Below are 15,413 nucleotides of genomic sequence, written 5' to 3' on the forward strand. Positions count from 1 at the left end.
AAATTGTAACGGCACGATCTCATGTAAGGTCAATATGTGCGTTTGGTGTAAGACACAGTGCAGGACTTAACATGCTGAACAGCCTCATGTCAAAATGAATGATTTCTAATCAGGGTACAGACAAGAAGCAGCTGAAGAGCTCAGTTTGGACTAGAAGGCAGAACTGAGATGGGACAAGAAAAGTAGCTACAACCAAACCAAATCATGACCAGCAAGTAGACTCCTGGGGCAGACCTCCTAGCATCAGACAGTGAGGAAAGCTGTTCTCTGCTTCTGAGCAAGACATGTGTGTCTTGCTTCTGAGCAAGACATGTGTGTCAGAAATGTCTCACTGTGTGCTGGCACATGATTCCGTTGATCGTTTCTCTACATGCTCCTTTCAGTGGTGGCAAAAAGATCATGGAAAGTTGAAGCAACTGCAAGTGCAGAGTGGATTCATTATCCCTTTGAACCATGAGTTTTTGTTTGTTTGTTTCCATCTTATCTCCCACACGGATGCTGACGTCACGTTACTTGGGCTGTACGCTGGGTTAGGATTACTGTTAATACATACATTGTGTGCTGGTGAGGCTTTCACAGAAAGTGAGAACAGAAACTTGCATTTAGATTTGAGCTTTATCTCACATCACCTGATCTAGGTATTTCCAAACCTTTTAAACACTAACTCTATGATCCAGCTAACGGGTCTTCCCCTCGGTGTATTTCATGCTGAAATTTTGGAGGACACAAGAGAGACCGCATAGTGAAGTAAATCTCACTCCTAAGAAATATATATTAACTACCATTGAGAAATGTCTTAAAAATATCTTTGCTCAATGCTACCAAGGACAAAGCAAGGAGAGAAGCTGTAGGGGGCGTGAAGACGACAGATGCAAAAAGTTTTGAAATTTGCAGCAAGAAGAAAAACAAACAAACAAAAAAAGCTACTAGCATCATTCTGTTGCTCTTTTATCTTTTCCTTCCAGTTCTATTATTCGATTAATGACAAATTGTGTAGATGATAAATAATTTCTCCTGCTTAACTGCCAACATTTTTATTTTTATTTTAAATATTCATAAATGAATTTAATGCTCATGTATGTGGGAGACTAATAACATTAGCTGAAGCCAGACAGAGCTTAGGCAGACATTGTGCAAGATTTTCCACATCTGCCAGAGCAACAAAATCTTTATCAGTCCTACTAATATTATAAGCATAGGCTCCTTTTGTTTTGCAGTCACCACAAAAATGCACTGGTTTTATAAAATGTTTAGATAAAAACAGCAACAGCAAAATTCACTAGCATACAAATACAGTGCTTGAGGCCAGGCAGACACAGTTGGATTGGTGTTTGAGAGTTGTTCCTCACTGTATTACTGGTCTCTTGTACAGGTAGCGAGATTGTGGTCAGTCCCCATGTACTTATGAAAGGTAAACAGAGTTAGAAGAAATCTGCAACTGTCTTCTTGCATCTCTACCAGGTTGGAGAGCTGCAGTTTGTTGCTCAGGAATGAATGCATCCAGGTGCATCCCCTCAGAGGGGTTAACTTCCTTAGACCCCCTTCAAAGACAAAGTAAGGAAGAAACAAATCAAGATTTCAGCTATCGTCCAGTAATGACCAAAATTCCTATCTGCACATGTGAGCAACCTCTAAAAGATCTCTTCAGCTGGGCTGCTCAGAGCAAGTGGTAACACTATCTGCTTCTACCTGGGATACTGTCTATACAATACAATTCAGATATGAACTCAGTATATAGTGCTTTTCTGCCACAGAGGACTATTAACCATTTCACACAATATCTGCTATTTGGCTTTTCTCTTCTTTGCATCTACATAGAGCTACCAGAAAATCTCTTCACATGTGCCTTAGAAGCCGATTCATAAAAATCCTGTCTAATGTTAGGAATCTCTAACGGCTGGGAGAGCATCTAAGAATCTAAGACCAGTATCATCCCATTAGTGATATTTTAAGTGACTAATCTTTTCAGCAGGAAAGATTAGAGCCTTGAATCAGATACAAAACTTATTATGGGCAGAAGAATCAGATGGTTTGTAATGCAAGGGGAAAGGAATGAAAGAAGAGAGATAGTGTGAAAGACAGACATATTGAAACTAGAATAACTTTACATTCTTTGAAGCTCTATCTGCCTCACTCTTGGCAGCTATTTATATATTTCCTTGTATTTTCCGAATTTATTAACGATTAAGAAAGAAATCAAATAAAAATAATACAAAATGTTAAACAGACTGTATAGCCAAGTTGGCCTCACCATTGCACAACTTTAAAAAAAAAAAAAAAAAAAAAAAGGGCAACAATCCCTGAGCAGTGGCCAAATCAAAGACTGCACACCTGGCTCCCATTTATTATGAGTTTACAACTGAAAACAAAGTCTTGACTTTTACAGCCAAAAATTTTGTGACTCATCCCAGCAGCTCATAACAACACTCCCCCATCCTGACCAACCTGACAGCAACTCAGCTAAGAACAAAAGCAACCTGAAAAGATCAATATAATGAGCTTTTCTCTTAGGTGTCTCCCCCTCCTGGCATCTGTACTCAGTGCCAACGTTTTACACAAAAATAAACATAAAATAGAAAATACGACAGCAACAAAACTGTCGAGCTGCTTCCATCCACCCACACACATGTAGTGATAAAACCAAAATATGACAGAAATATTTACTCTTGGCAGGGCAATGTAGTTTTCTCATCCTGAGGTATCACAGTCCCACAAAACATTTTGCCTGTTAGTAATACTCTCCCCCTATCCCTTTGAGCTTCTTAAATAAATCAGCTGAGGGTTCAGTTCTGCTACTGAGGTACAGCCATTTCTTTGTTTGATAAGAGCCTGATTTTCCCTAGGTGAATACCAAAAGGCTTTCCCAGGGAGAAGCGGGGACGCTCAGAGCTGATCAGCAGCTAGAACTCTAGTTCTGTGGGAAAGTCTGAAACAAAAAGGAGAATAAAATTTTAAAATGTCAAACATTCCCAGGGAACGAGGATAATGAATTCTCATCCGGGAATATAAGGGGAAGAAGAGGGCAGAAAGTCCAAACAAAAAAACACAAAGACAAACAAAAAACCCCCCAAAAATAAAGCAAAAGAGAAAAACCTAAAACCCAGCAAACCACCTCATCACTGTAATTTTTCAGAAGAAACCGATGAGGCATCCCATGTTGCCCAGAGACCCGGTATCCCTGCTCCCAGGCTCTTTGCCATACAACTGGGTGCTTGGCAACATCCGAAGCCAGGGCGCTTGCAAGCTTCTAGCATCTGCAGCAGGGAGCCTGGGAGCCCTCATGGGAGCTGGGTCTCCCAGGGCTGCCAGGCAAGCTGTTGGGGAGGTGGGTGAGCTGGCAGGAACCTTGCTGAGTTTCTGTCAGAAAATACGACAAAATCTACATGTTTCCAAAGAACATTTCAATTTCGTCAAAACAGCATTTTCTAGCGCAATAATTTTCTATCATGAAATTTCTATCTCTACACTTGTTAGTGTTACCATGTTTTTTTTTTTCTGTAGCTGACCAGCCTTGTGTTTTCTTTGCCCTCCCCAACCTCCCACTATTTTGAGGCAGTCTGTCACAGAGGATAGTGAAGGAACACTCGCTCTGTGCCATGCAGAAGGAATGCTCTTCCTCCCCTCACAAGCCACCCGACTTAATCACCAGATTTAAACCATAAATTAGCATCTGCACACCAGCACCCAACAAAAAGTGAACAGAGTTACATTTTCAAACTATTATCTAAGTCAATTTTGTTATGAACTTTGTTCAATGCACCCATTACTGATTTAGCAAGTGTTCTCTGCCTTAGGGTTGACTAGAGCCATGCTAAACATTCTCACTTTTACCCCAGATGTAAACACTGAAAAAAAAAACACAGATAAAATTATTGATGTGAGATTGGCCAAGTCGAAAAAAATACTGCTGCATGCTAGTTGCAGTGGTAGTAATGCAAAATAATATGTTTCTTGAAATAAAAAAAAAAAAGAGTATTCATATAAAGAAGTGATTGCTCCCCATTACTCTCATACTGACCTACATAAAGACATCAGTCATTTGTGGCATTTCCCGCTAGAGGATACTGTTGTGGTAAATACTAATTTTTAAAGGACTCTTTCTATGAAAAGCATCGTTAGAATAAACTTACAAGGACTACCAATATTCATGCTTATGACAAACTGAGGGCCTGCTGAAGCAGAGAATACATTTCAAATCAAAAGAGAAAAAGATAAAGACAGGTTGGGAAATAAGTAATTCTGAATCCTGTAACTCTGGTTCTGACACTGACTCCTTCCACCAGCCTTGGGCAAGGCACCTGAATTCTGTCACAGAAATAACGCTCAACTACCTCTTTGAGGTCTTTTTAATGTGCTTTCATGATGAAATCCCAAACTGCAAACATTTGCTGTGTTACAACTATACTCGAGATTTTATTTCCTTCCAAAGCATCAGGTACTAACCATCGTTATGATACAGCAAATTACATATTTTTAGAAAAGTTATAAACTGCTGAGCCCTTCTCTAATCTATAAGGCTGTTTCCAGGTTTCTCCAGCATTTGCAAACAGACATCTTCCAATACAGCATCTCTTGCTATAAGAATTATAGTAGACATTTACCTCTCAAAATGATTACTCTGGTAGAACTATAATATAGATGTAGTTATACTAACAAGGTGTTGCTTCAGCAGAGAAAAATTAGTTTATTTGGGAGCACATACAAACTTTATAGCAAAGGTACATTTTTGCAATCAAAGATGGTACATTAGTACTATCGGTAAATATTATCATCTTTACAGACTTAATCATCTGCCTCCATTACTCTGCTATTTAATTATAAATCTATAATTAGCCTGATCTTTAAACAATTTAGATACCTTGTCTGTGCTAATCGCTTTTGAAAGACCGCTACAGAATTTTATTTGAATGATTACAAAATTTTCTTTTAATGTCCAGTCTATTTGTTGAACCATATTAATCCCCTAAACCAGGCTTCCTCTGGGACAGCAAGAAAGAATGTAGTGACCTTTCTGGGCACTGGACACTGCCATAATCTGAGATATGACTGAAATGGAAATATTTTAGGGTTCCTATGGCATTGAACCCTCTGTGCCATACACAGATTTCCAATCAGGAAGAAGGAGATTTTTACCCTAGGTCAGATCAGAACATCACTGATCCACCTCCCAACTTCTCCTACCTATATTTCCAAAACACTTGTCTTTTACTGCAGGATTGTAAGGCAGTCAACGAGAGCTGGAGACTGGTCCGTAGCAGATGGTGAAAATGGATCTTTCTATGTTAAAAATTAATCGTAGACTTGATAGCATTTGGAAGGTGATCTCTTCCACATCTGAGTTCCTATAGCTGTATAAACATACCGATATACTACTTTAAAGAGGCTGAACATTACGAATACATTCATCTAGAGAGGACCCCCTGGGGGATAGTACAGCTTCACCACATATACATGAGACATGCACAGATCAGGACAGAAAGTAAAGAAACTCCAGCTGCGCACTTTTGTTATACAACTTGTTTTAAATGTGTCTAAGTAATAAGCACAAGAGGAAACCAATGGTACTGGCACTCAGGTATAGAGTGGGCCAGAATCGGCTTCTATTCAACACTCCCACGTTAACCTGTTCACGGTTTTGCCTTCGTGTTTTATTACTTTTCTGGACTGTTTCATCATGGGACAAATGTGGAGTTTCTCTCTCACACAAGAAAATCTTGTTATAGACAATCTGGTTATCGAATGTCCTCGACGAAGAACAATCTCGTTAATAGCTTGCCTGCTCAAAGATGTGTCACTTTAAATTCATCTTGTATCTGGATCTCAGCTACATATAAATGCCCTCATCTGCAGCTCCCGTTCCTTAGACTGATGATGGTTGCTCTGTTTTGGAGTCAAATGTCTCACAAAAGACTTACTCAGCTGGTGGAATTTATTTCACATAAGAATAGTTATATAGAAGTTTTATCTAAATGACAATCATCTTTCTTCCTATAAAGCTCATAGTTGCCATTTTTGCAGTTTTCCTTGAACACTGTAATCCATTAAATTTTGACTGAAGTGAAAACAGGTCAAAAACATTTCCTATAGATCCACATATGCAGGGAAAACTATGTGAATATATCACCTCTCAGGCATCAGCTCCCTTTTCCAGACCCTGGGGAGGCCTGTTCAAGGTCAATGAAAACTCTGGGTGAGCTGAGGACAGAATGTAAAGGCAGGAAAATGGTTTGGGGCACACACACTATTCCCTGTATTCCTAGACATAAAGAGGAAAAATAATAGTTTTTAAACACACTTTACACCCACAACCTAGTACAGCTGAAGGCAGTGCTGGAAGTTAGGGAAGTTGTTAATATGCATGCACTTACATACATACAACCTCTGTTATAATTCTAGGAGGGCTGTTGAACATTTTTAGCAGGACTAAAACCATACATCCCCAGCATGACTATAAGCATTTAAGTTGGTCCAAAAAATCTTTGCCAGAGAACTTTTCTTTAATTACTTCCTCCTTTAGGTTTTTTGTGACGAGGCAATGGATGATCATGCAATTATTCAGAAGTTAGACAAAATACAGGTTATAATTTGTCCTAATAATGAAAGGCTCAGCTTATTTCCATGTTTTATTATCAGGATATATTATGAACAAAAACTAAACTGATTTATTTGTAATGCACATATTACAAGTCCTACATTTTGAATGAAAGATTCATAAAGTTTTAGGAAGGTCTGTGCATACGTTTAATTTCATTGGGTCTTGCAAATAGTTCACCTGCTGTCTTGAATCGAGTGCATCATGAACAGGGAGAAGAGGCAGAAGTGATTTGAAGTAAAGTCAGTTTTGCATTTGATGATATGACTTACAGCCATTGGCACAAAATCAAGAGGAGGTCCTGGCACACAACTGAGGTAACAAATACATCCTTTGAAGAAAAGAGTATCAGATGCTGCACAATGCACAAACCTCTGCAGAGAGACAGATGGAGGTATATGCAATAGCCAAGTAGAGGAATAATGAGGAAAAGTTACAACAAAGAGGTACAAGCAACTGACACTGCTGAATGGTTTGGTGAGAACAAGCTCCACTCACTTGAAATATAGTTGTGTTGGTACAGGAAACCACATTTAAGGGGAGAGTAAGTGTCAGTCACAAAAAAATCTGAAAATTATTCTAGATAAAAGGGAATGTGGCAATAAACAAGCTGTTGCCTTTTCAAGGGGCAATTAAAATAAAACTGTGTCTAGAGGGGAAAAAAAATTCTTTTCCTTGCTAACTATAACAATAACCTTGAAGGGAGGGATGCTAAATGCTTTAGATATTATGCTGATTTTATAAATGCTTGTAAATTCTAGTAAATAAGCAATTTTAAGCCAGTAGGATATAAATACATTCCTTTTTAATCAGAATACTGCTATGCTCTATTTGAGGGATATCCTTCTTACAAAGCCATAGTTAAGCCGCTGTTACACGCAAGTGGTTGGATTCTTGTGAAGAAAAGCTTTTTCCAAATAAGCATCTGTTGGGCATGATTCATCAGTTGAGCTCTGCTAACTCACAAAATACTTTTTAATATAGGGTGCTATTTGGCACTGTGATGTCATCAGCAGAACATACTTTAACCACTGAATATATGATGGACTGGTACAAAGTCAGATATTGATGTTCAGTGCGTTACTGATCTACTGGCCTTCAAATACACTATCTTTGTGTTAAATGTGCTTCATGCCTCTATGAAATATAAAAGATGACTATTTCCCCCCTAATTACTGTGGTACCATCTAGCAATATAACTACAGACTGAGATATGACTATTTTAGACTACCATTTGATAAGCATTTTAAACTGGCACAAACCGACATAGCCATCAAAAGAAGTAGCTTTGCCTTTGACTTTGTTTCTGGCTAATCTACCCAGCCTTGTGCAACCCATTTCCTTTGACCAACACATGGAGTTTTGTGACCACTTGCTGAACTAGATCAGGGAATTTTTTGGCTGAAAACAAAGTAACAATAGCAATACTAAATAGCAGCAGGTTTAATCTAATCCAGTTCATGATCAGATTGCAAAATATCTATGCAAGAACCCACATGGCGTGGGGATGGGAATGAGGAGCAAGGGGCAGGACAGGGTTGCTTTTTTGGCAGTGTGATGGCTTACATTGGCTCGAAGGGTTCACACTTGCCTCATTCAGCATTCAGTGAATATATGACCATTTTCTCAGAACGAATTTCCAGCCACAGAGTTCAGAAATTACTTTCAAAAGAAGTAAAAGGTCCACCTCTACATTTACATCCAGTGCATAGAATTTGTGTCTTAGTGTTCAGTAATTATCAAGTATTTTGTTCTCACTCTAGGAACCCATAAATAAGAGATTTATAGACAGATCATTTGGTGAGAAAAAGCAACAGAAGGATGTCTGCAGGTGTCCATGGAAGCATGAGGGTTAAGATGAAACAGAGATATCATTCATGATTACTTAGCATAGCTTAGCCAAACAGATTTAGCAAATAAGTATAATTTAATATTGTTTCCACAATGCAGTGGAATGCCAAGTTCTATTTATTATGAGAGGATACCACTTACTCTTTTAAAGGCTTCAAGTGAGTAAACAAACTTCACTGTAATTTCCTGAATATGGACTAGAAATACGCTAAAAGACGACTTCACAGAAAACATTTGCTTCAGATTAGGCCAAAAATATTTTGACTCCTCTTGATGTTTTGGTACTTTCAGTGCTAATTTTTATCTGAATTAAGAATAGCAACATAGCCTAGTATTTCAAATTACTTCTTTTATTTTACGTAATTATGAAGGAAATCTGAATTCTATCCAGGTTAGTGTGTGCACATTAGCTCCTATTAAAAAAAAAAGCTATTTTGTAATGACATCCTACTTAAGAAATCTGTTCTCTCAGAGTTATGATAATAAAATACTTTTCAGGACTTTGGTTTGCATAAGCAAGATAGAGCATGTTAACGCCGCCTCTGATCTGTGCATAATCAATGAAACAATTAACCAAATCTAAAACCTTTAATATGATTATATAGCCACCAGCTACGTAACTTGACTTTTAGATTCAGTCTGCTAGGCTGACAGGTAGAAAAACATTTGTTTTATTTACAAAGTACCCAGTTGAGAAAGAAATCACTGAGACACAACAAACATGAAATGTCATGATATCTTTATAGTCACTTTTCAGAATATATTTTGTGTTGTACAGAAGAATTGTACTTTGCCATATTACATCCACATCATATTAATCAGCTGAACCGGTTCTACTATGTCTTCCCTTATGTATTTCAAACACCTTGGCAATACAGAACAGATTTATGAATCTTAAAAGCAGTAAAGTAAAAAGAGAGGAAAAAACCCAAACAACCTATGTTTACAGCGCCTAAAATGGAAAGGACTGTATGTATTCATATACAAACAAAATTAGAAGTTACTGTTCTGAAAAAGAAATGCTTGAAAAATACCATGGTTTAAGGCTTTACAGAACATATCATTGTACTCAGTGTAGGAGGTGAAGACAAGAGGCAATTTATTCTGCAGCTGGTTTAGAAATAAACACAGCAACGGAAGATAAGGAGTGAAAGAGGGATAAATCCTCCTGTAGCAAACTTGATGGACAGACAGGCTGCCATTAACAATGCTGTTGCCTTTGTAAGTACAGAGTGATGTGGAGATACCCTGGCATTTATACTGTAGACATGGTCCTTAAAGATTTTACACCTCCAATTCCTTAGAATTATCAGCTATCTCCAGCCTGTCAGTCATCCTGGCAATCTTAGATTTCTAGCTTGCAGGCCAGGCAGATTATTGACAAAGCAATCCAGGGTGATATAATACACCCTGACAAACAACAGTGAGGGGGATTGTGTTTACCACTTTCACTGCACCAATTCGGCCAAATTAATTCTTAACGCTGAAAGTAAACTTTCTCTTGATAAGCATTCGCTCCCTTCACCCTGTTGTTTTGCTGTACTACGCTAGCTCCGATCAGAGCAGCGATACATTCTGATGCATCTAATTTAACCTACTAATGGAAGGGAAAAGAATATTTCTCATACAACACCACGTTAGCCAACTGATACAGCTATAAATAAAAAAAAATGCTGGACTACAATAAAGCAAAACTTCTAGCTTCACAGGAAGAAAAAAAAAAAGAAAGCTTCAAATTTAAGCTTGCTTCTCTGTCATCACATTACATACCTCTGCTGGGATTGTAGCATACACAATATGAACTCTAGTATCACATACCGTTCAGAGACATAAGCCCACCAATGAACACATACAAAATACACTAATGCACTTGCAATTAATATAAAGAGTGATGTCATAACTCTGAGAAAACATCACATTTGCTTATTAAAATTATTGATATATCTGTTCTGTGCCAGTTTTATCAAACCCCACTGTTAATCTAGAAATAACTTACGTGCTGAGAGTTCAGTCATTTGTGTGAGATGACGTTAATTGTAAAACAGAAGTCGCAATCCAAATTCCTACAATCTTCAGAGGAAGAAAGTGTTAGACAGAGGATTGTTGTTCATTCTGGAGACAGGGGGAAAGAGCTAATCTCATCTGGAGGTAAAACTCCCTTGGGCGCAGAAGTGCTCTGATCAAGCTTTGATTCAGCTTCACCTTTTACCGTTACCTTCACCTTTCACCTCAGGACTAGGCTTACAGACACTCGTACCCTGTCAAACAGGAATTGCACCCATTTTTCTGACAATAAAATACACACTTGATTGGGATACTTCAGAAAATGTTTTAAAATATCTCCAATACTTAAAAACTATGTTAAATAACACATATATATTAATGATTAGAGCAACTATCCATAGGGCACTTAAGCAATTTCTGCCCAGGTATCTTGAGTTGTTCACTAGCTAGATCTTGATAGCAAAGATTTCTGACCCTGTCCTTTCATGCAGCTATAGTAGATAGCTTTGGTCCTTTTACACTCCTTCAAACTTTAATATCACTCTTCTTATTAAAAGTTTTTAACTCCTCAAATTATAACACACACAATTATAGGAAGTATATTAGAAAGACAAGAAAGTTGGTTGAATATAGAAAACCTGTTTTCTTCAGTTTACATTTCTTATATTACATTAGGAAAAAATCTTAAATAAGGAAAAGAAATCTTAGGTTACTAGAAAAACAACTCCACAAGTCTGGCTTTCTGCAAAAATTCTGATCTCACATTAAGATCAAAAATAAAAATATAGACTCTGCCAACATACAGAAAGTTCTGGGGTTGGTTCCCCTTCCCCTAACCCGAAATAGTCACGGACCAATTTATGAATTTATTAGGCAAGGTTTTCTCCTTTTTAAATACTTTAACTAAATACTCAGCTCATTTTCAGCTCTAAGTGATCTTCTCTATTTCCAAGTCTCAAATATAATTCTTTTGGACCTACCCAGTCAACTGGCTTCCAGTGCGTTCACTCATTATTCTTTAGCTGATAGTTTTATTTTGCAGGGGTGAAGCTTTTCTCCCCCCGCACTGAAATTCCTTTCCACGGTCTTGCATGGAAAGATTACTTGCATCTTTTTGACATGCAAGAACAAGTGATGCCTATATATTGGCCTATACGGTTTGGGAAAACTGGGGTGGAGTTACCTGAAGTGGCACAGCTTACCTGTGGAGTCTTCCAAACCAGTCAGTCAGTTTTGAAAGTTCTCTCCTGCCTAATTATTACATGCAGTTATATCAATTAAATAGTTAGAAAAATAACATTCATAAACATGTTGCAGTATGGCATGACTGCTGGGGAATTATCATTTGATGACTCCTATCTAATCTGACTTGAGCGTTAATGATAGCGGTCCAGCACATCTGAGGCAAGCAAAATTACATAGCTTTAATACATAATTTTAAAATATAGGGATAGGCACAAGACACTCACAGTTTGAAATTGGAGCATTTCAACATTGTTTACATTCTGTGAAGTGAAAATAAGGGAGCATTAATGTGATATCACAGCAGTGGATTTAGAAAATATTACTCTGCTACATTAAAACATGATTAAAAAAAACAAACTTAACTCAATAACATCACCATTTTGTAAAGTTGGAATATGTTTAAGTCTTTAAAGATTCTGCATCCCCACAAACAGTATTTACTAAGGGCTTTGACCTCTGAACAATCATCAGGGAAAAAGGGCAAATATCGTGAGATGATGAAAAATTCTACAAATCATAACAAAGGAAATATAACCTCAACTATACTGTGGATGCTGATAGAAAGCAAAACTGCCTGAATTATAACAATGATAATTTGTAATTTTAATTATTTATAGGCAGATGACAGCAGAGTTTCCAAAAATCTTTCTATTAAGAATTCTCAGTATAAATCTCTCTGATATACTGTATCGCTTCTTCATCTTTGCTGCCAACTGCGCTGGAACGCATAAAGCCCCTCATTAGTTCACGCCTCCGCTTACAAGAATTGCTTTAACAAAGGCATCTAGTGTGTGCTAATGACTCTCAGAATTAAGATATGACTGTGGTAAAACAATAAATACCTCCATCTTATTAAAATGATTTGGTAGCAACAGTGCAGAGCTGCTTTGTATTCGCTTTTTTCCACACGCCTTTTAGTTCAGGCAAAAAACCAGGGATGCACTCCAGAGAAACACATAATGAGGTCAGATGGAAAATCTTGTCTTGTTTCAGATATGAATTCAAACCATCCTTTTTCACATGTGAGACAATATACACAGAAGAAAATGCTCCTGACATGTTTTAACTTCACTGACACTAAAAACATTCTTCTCTTCTTGGTGCTTTTAATCTTCATTTGAAATATTATATATAGGATTACTGGAGATGGCCGTAAAATCAGATTTTATTTACTCATTTAGCCTCTGCTTTTTGTCCGATACTCGCTTCACACCACTGCTCAAAACTCTTTTGATAATTTTGTCAGTTAATGCACATCTAGTAAAGTGCAGAAAAATGTGCTAGATGTAAGGTTGTCACCTTTTCTATTACTGTACTAAACTCCTTGGGGGGGGGTCTGTAGATTTTACAGGGAAAAGGGTGGGGGAAGGGTTAGAAAACTCTGGAAAAGAATACTGGTCTTACAGTTAAAAACCAGGAGAACTGGAGTTCACCTGTCACAAGCAGGTACTTTGGTTCAAAACTATTCCCTAGAGCCATGCTTTGCTATTGAGCATAAGTCAGAACAATGTGTCAAGACTTGGAGCACAGCTCTTCAATGTCTAACACAACTATTAGAGAAAGAGCTAAAAAAAATTCGGTTGTCAGCATAATTTGAGTTTAAAATGATTTTAAAGGAATGTTTAATTCCTAATTAGCCTATTCAGTGCATTATAATGTACAGTTATATCCAGCAACAAAGAAACCCAGTGTAACCTTTTTATGTAGCGGACCTTGTATGCTATGTAACTGGCCATGGAAAACAACAAGGATATCTAAATTGGCTATAGCCTTTAACATGCACAGGTCACATTAGAGAAAGTACTGTATAAAAAAAAATTGCACTGCACTTCACCAAAGAGATCACTTGCCTAACCCAGCTCCTGCTGAAATACGTTTTGCCTCTGCCCATAAAGATATGGATCAAGTCCTATTGTTAAGATCACGCACCACTCTTGGCTCTTTTATAGCCTCTGTTTCAGTAACGTTTAGATGACTCATATTATGTTGAATATATACTTCATTTTGCATACGGTTAGTTATGGTACAAGAAATTACGTTACATGTCAATGTCATAGGGAAGATTTTGCAGAGCAGGAAAGAACAGGAGGATTCTGCTCCATGCCTTGCACTGGCACCCTACCTGTCCTGCCATTCCTCTCGTTATGGGGACAAAATTGTCCAGCTTTCTCAAAGAAAAACAACACAGTGTTAAATAGTGAAAAAAGAACATGGCTAATGTAAGATACAGCATATATATAAATTGCCACAGCTTTCTTAGTATTTGTGAATCATTTATATATCTTTGCTACAAGAAGTTATAAAAGTAGAGGGAAACATAATACTTTGAGTCCTACCATCTTTGAACTGGGAAACACTATTAAGGTCAAGGGCTGCACGTCACTGCCCATGACTTTCACAGAAGTTTTACCAGGACTCTGCAGATCTACCAATTATGGATCTTTTCAGGACCTTTCTGAACTTTCCCGACTAGAGTCTTTGCAAGGGGACTTAACTGTGAGAACCAGAGCCTGAACTGGTCTAAATTGAGACAGTGCCACTGAACTTAACTAAAGGTGAGTACAAATGAAATACTGTAGAAGTGCTGGTCCTGAAGATTCCAGCTATTATCAAATTGTATAGGGTATTAATATTTACACCCCAGTTTTCACCTTCTTTTCTCTAACTGGATATGAAAACATGATATAAGTGATAACTGGCACTAACCTAGGACTTTTCATAGCACAATTAGTTTTTTTTTTAAGTTAAAGCATTTAAAAAAAATCCCAGATCTAATAGAAAAGCTACTATTACCATAGAAAACAAGACACTGACAGCATTTGTACAGAAAAATAAAAACAAACCACACTAATTTTCAGACCCGATAACATTTATCATGCTAGAGAGAATAATTCTTGGAAGAAAAGAGGTTTGCCTGTCACCCTATCAAAATGTGAATTACTGTATTTAAAAAATAAGTTGGAAATGTACCACAAGATTGGACGCAATATGACATTGAATTAATTTCTCTTAGAAGTGTTATCCTCTAATTCTTTTAGAAAAATTATAAAATAAAGATTAGCTTCTGGTAAATAAACGAAAGATAAATATGTGGTTTTCAGCCCAAGAATAGTGGAAAGGTATGAAAAGGCAGGGTGAATAGGAAAAGAGCCAGCAATCATATCATCCGCCAACCACAATGATGTTATTTCATGAATCCATAAATTTGCAAGTGAAAATTGTACAGCTTTTTCTTGAATTTCACAGCTGTGCATTTGCAGCTTAAAAATATGTAACTTTTTTTTTTTTTAATTGTGCACAAGTGTTTGTGGTTGTCAGCTAGATGTTCAGTTACTGCAGGAAAAAAAATTTGAGTGGCAAAGCCCACATCAAGAGAGTCTCATCTGGTTGCTGAGCTGCCGATCACAGCCCAGCTGATTAAGTTGTCTGTTAAATGATGGAGCAAAAGTGTTTTGATTATTAAATGGTGTAAACTGATCAAAGCAGTGCAAGACAAACCTTTTTGGCACAAGCTACCATGCCTTTCTCAATGAGCAGAAAAGTTCTTCAGTCACAAAATGTGAACTCCTCAGCATAATAGAATTAACTCTTTGTTTACTGAAAAATGAAAATATCTTAAGGATTTATTCTGAATCACAGATATCTATCCTCTGTATGAAAAAAGCAAACATTGGCCTCACTGATTCAAGAGGAAACCAAAAGAAAGTACAGAAACCTCGAC

The sequence above is a fragment of the Struthio camelus genome, chromosome W (assembly GCF_040807025.1).
Source record: "Struthio camelus isolate bStrCam1 chromosome W, bStrCam1.hap1, whole genome shotgun sequence".
Lineage (NCBI taxonomy): Eukaryota > Metazoa > Chordata > Aves > Struthioniformes > Struthionidae > Struthio > Struthio camelus.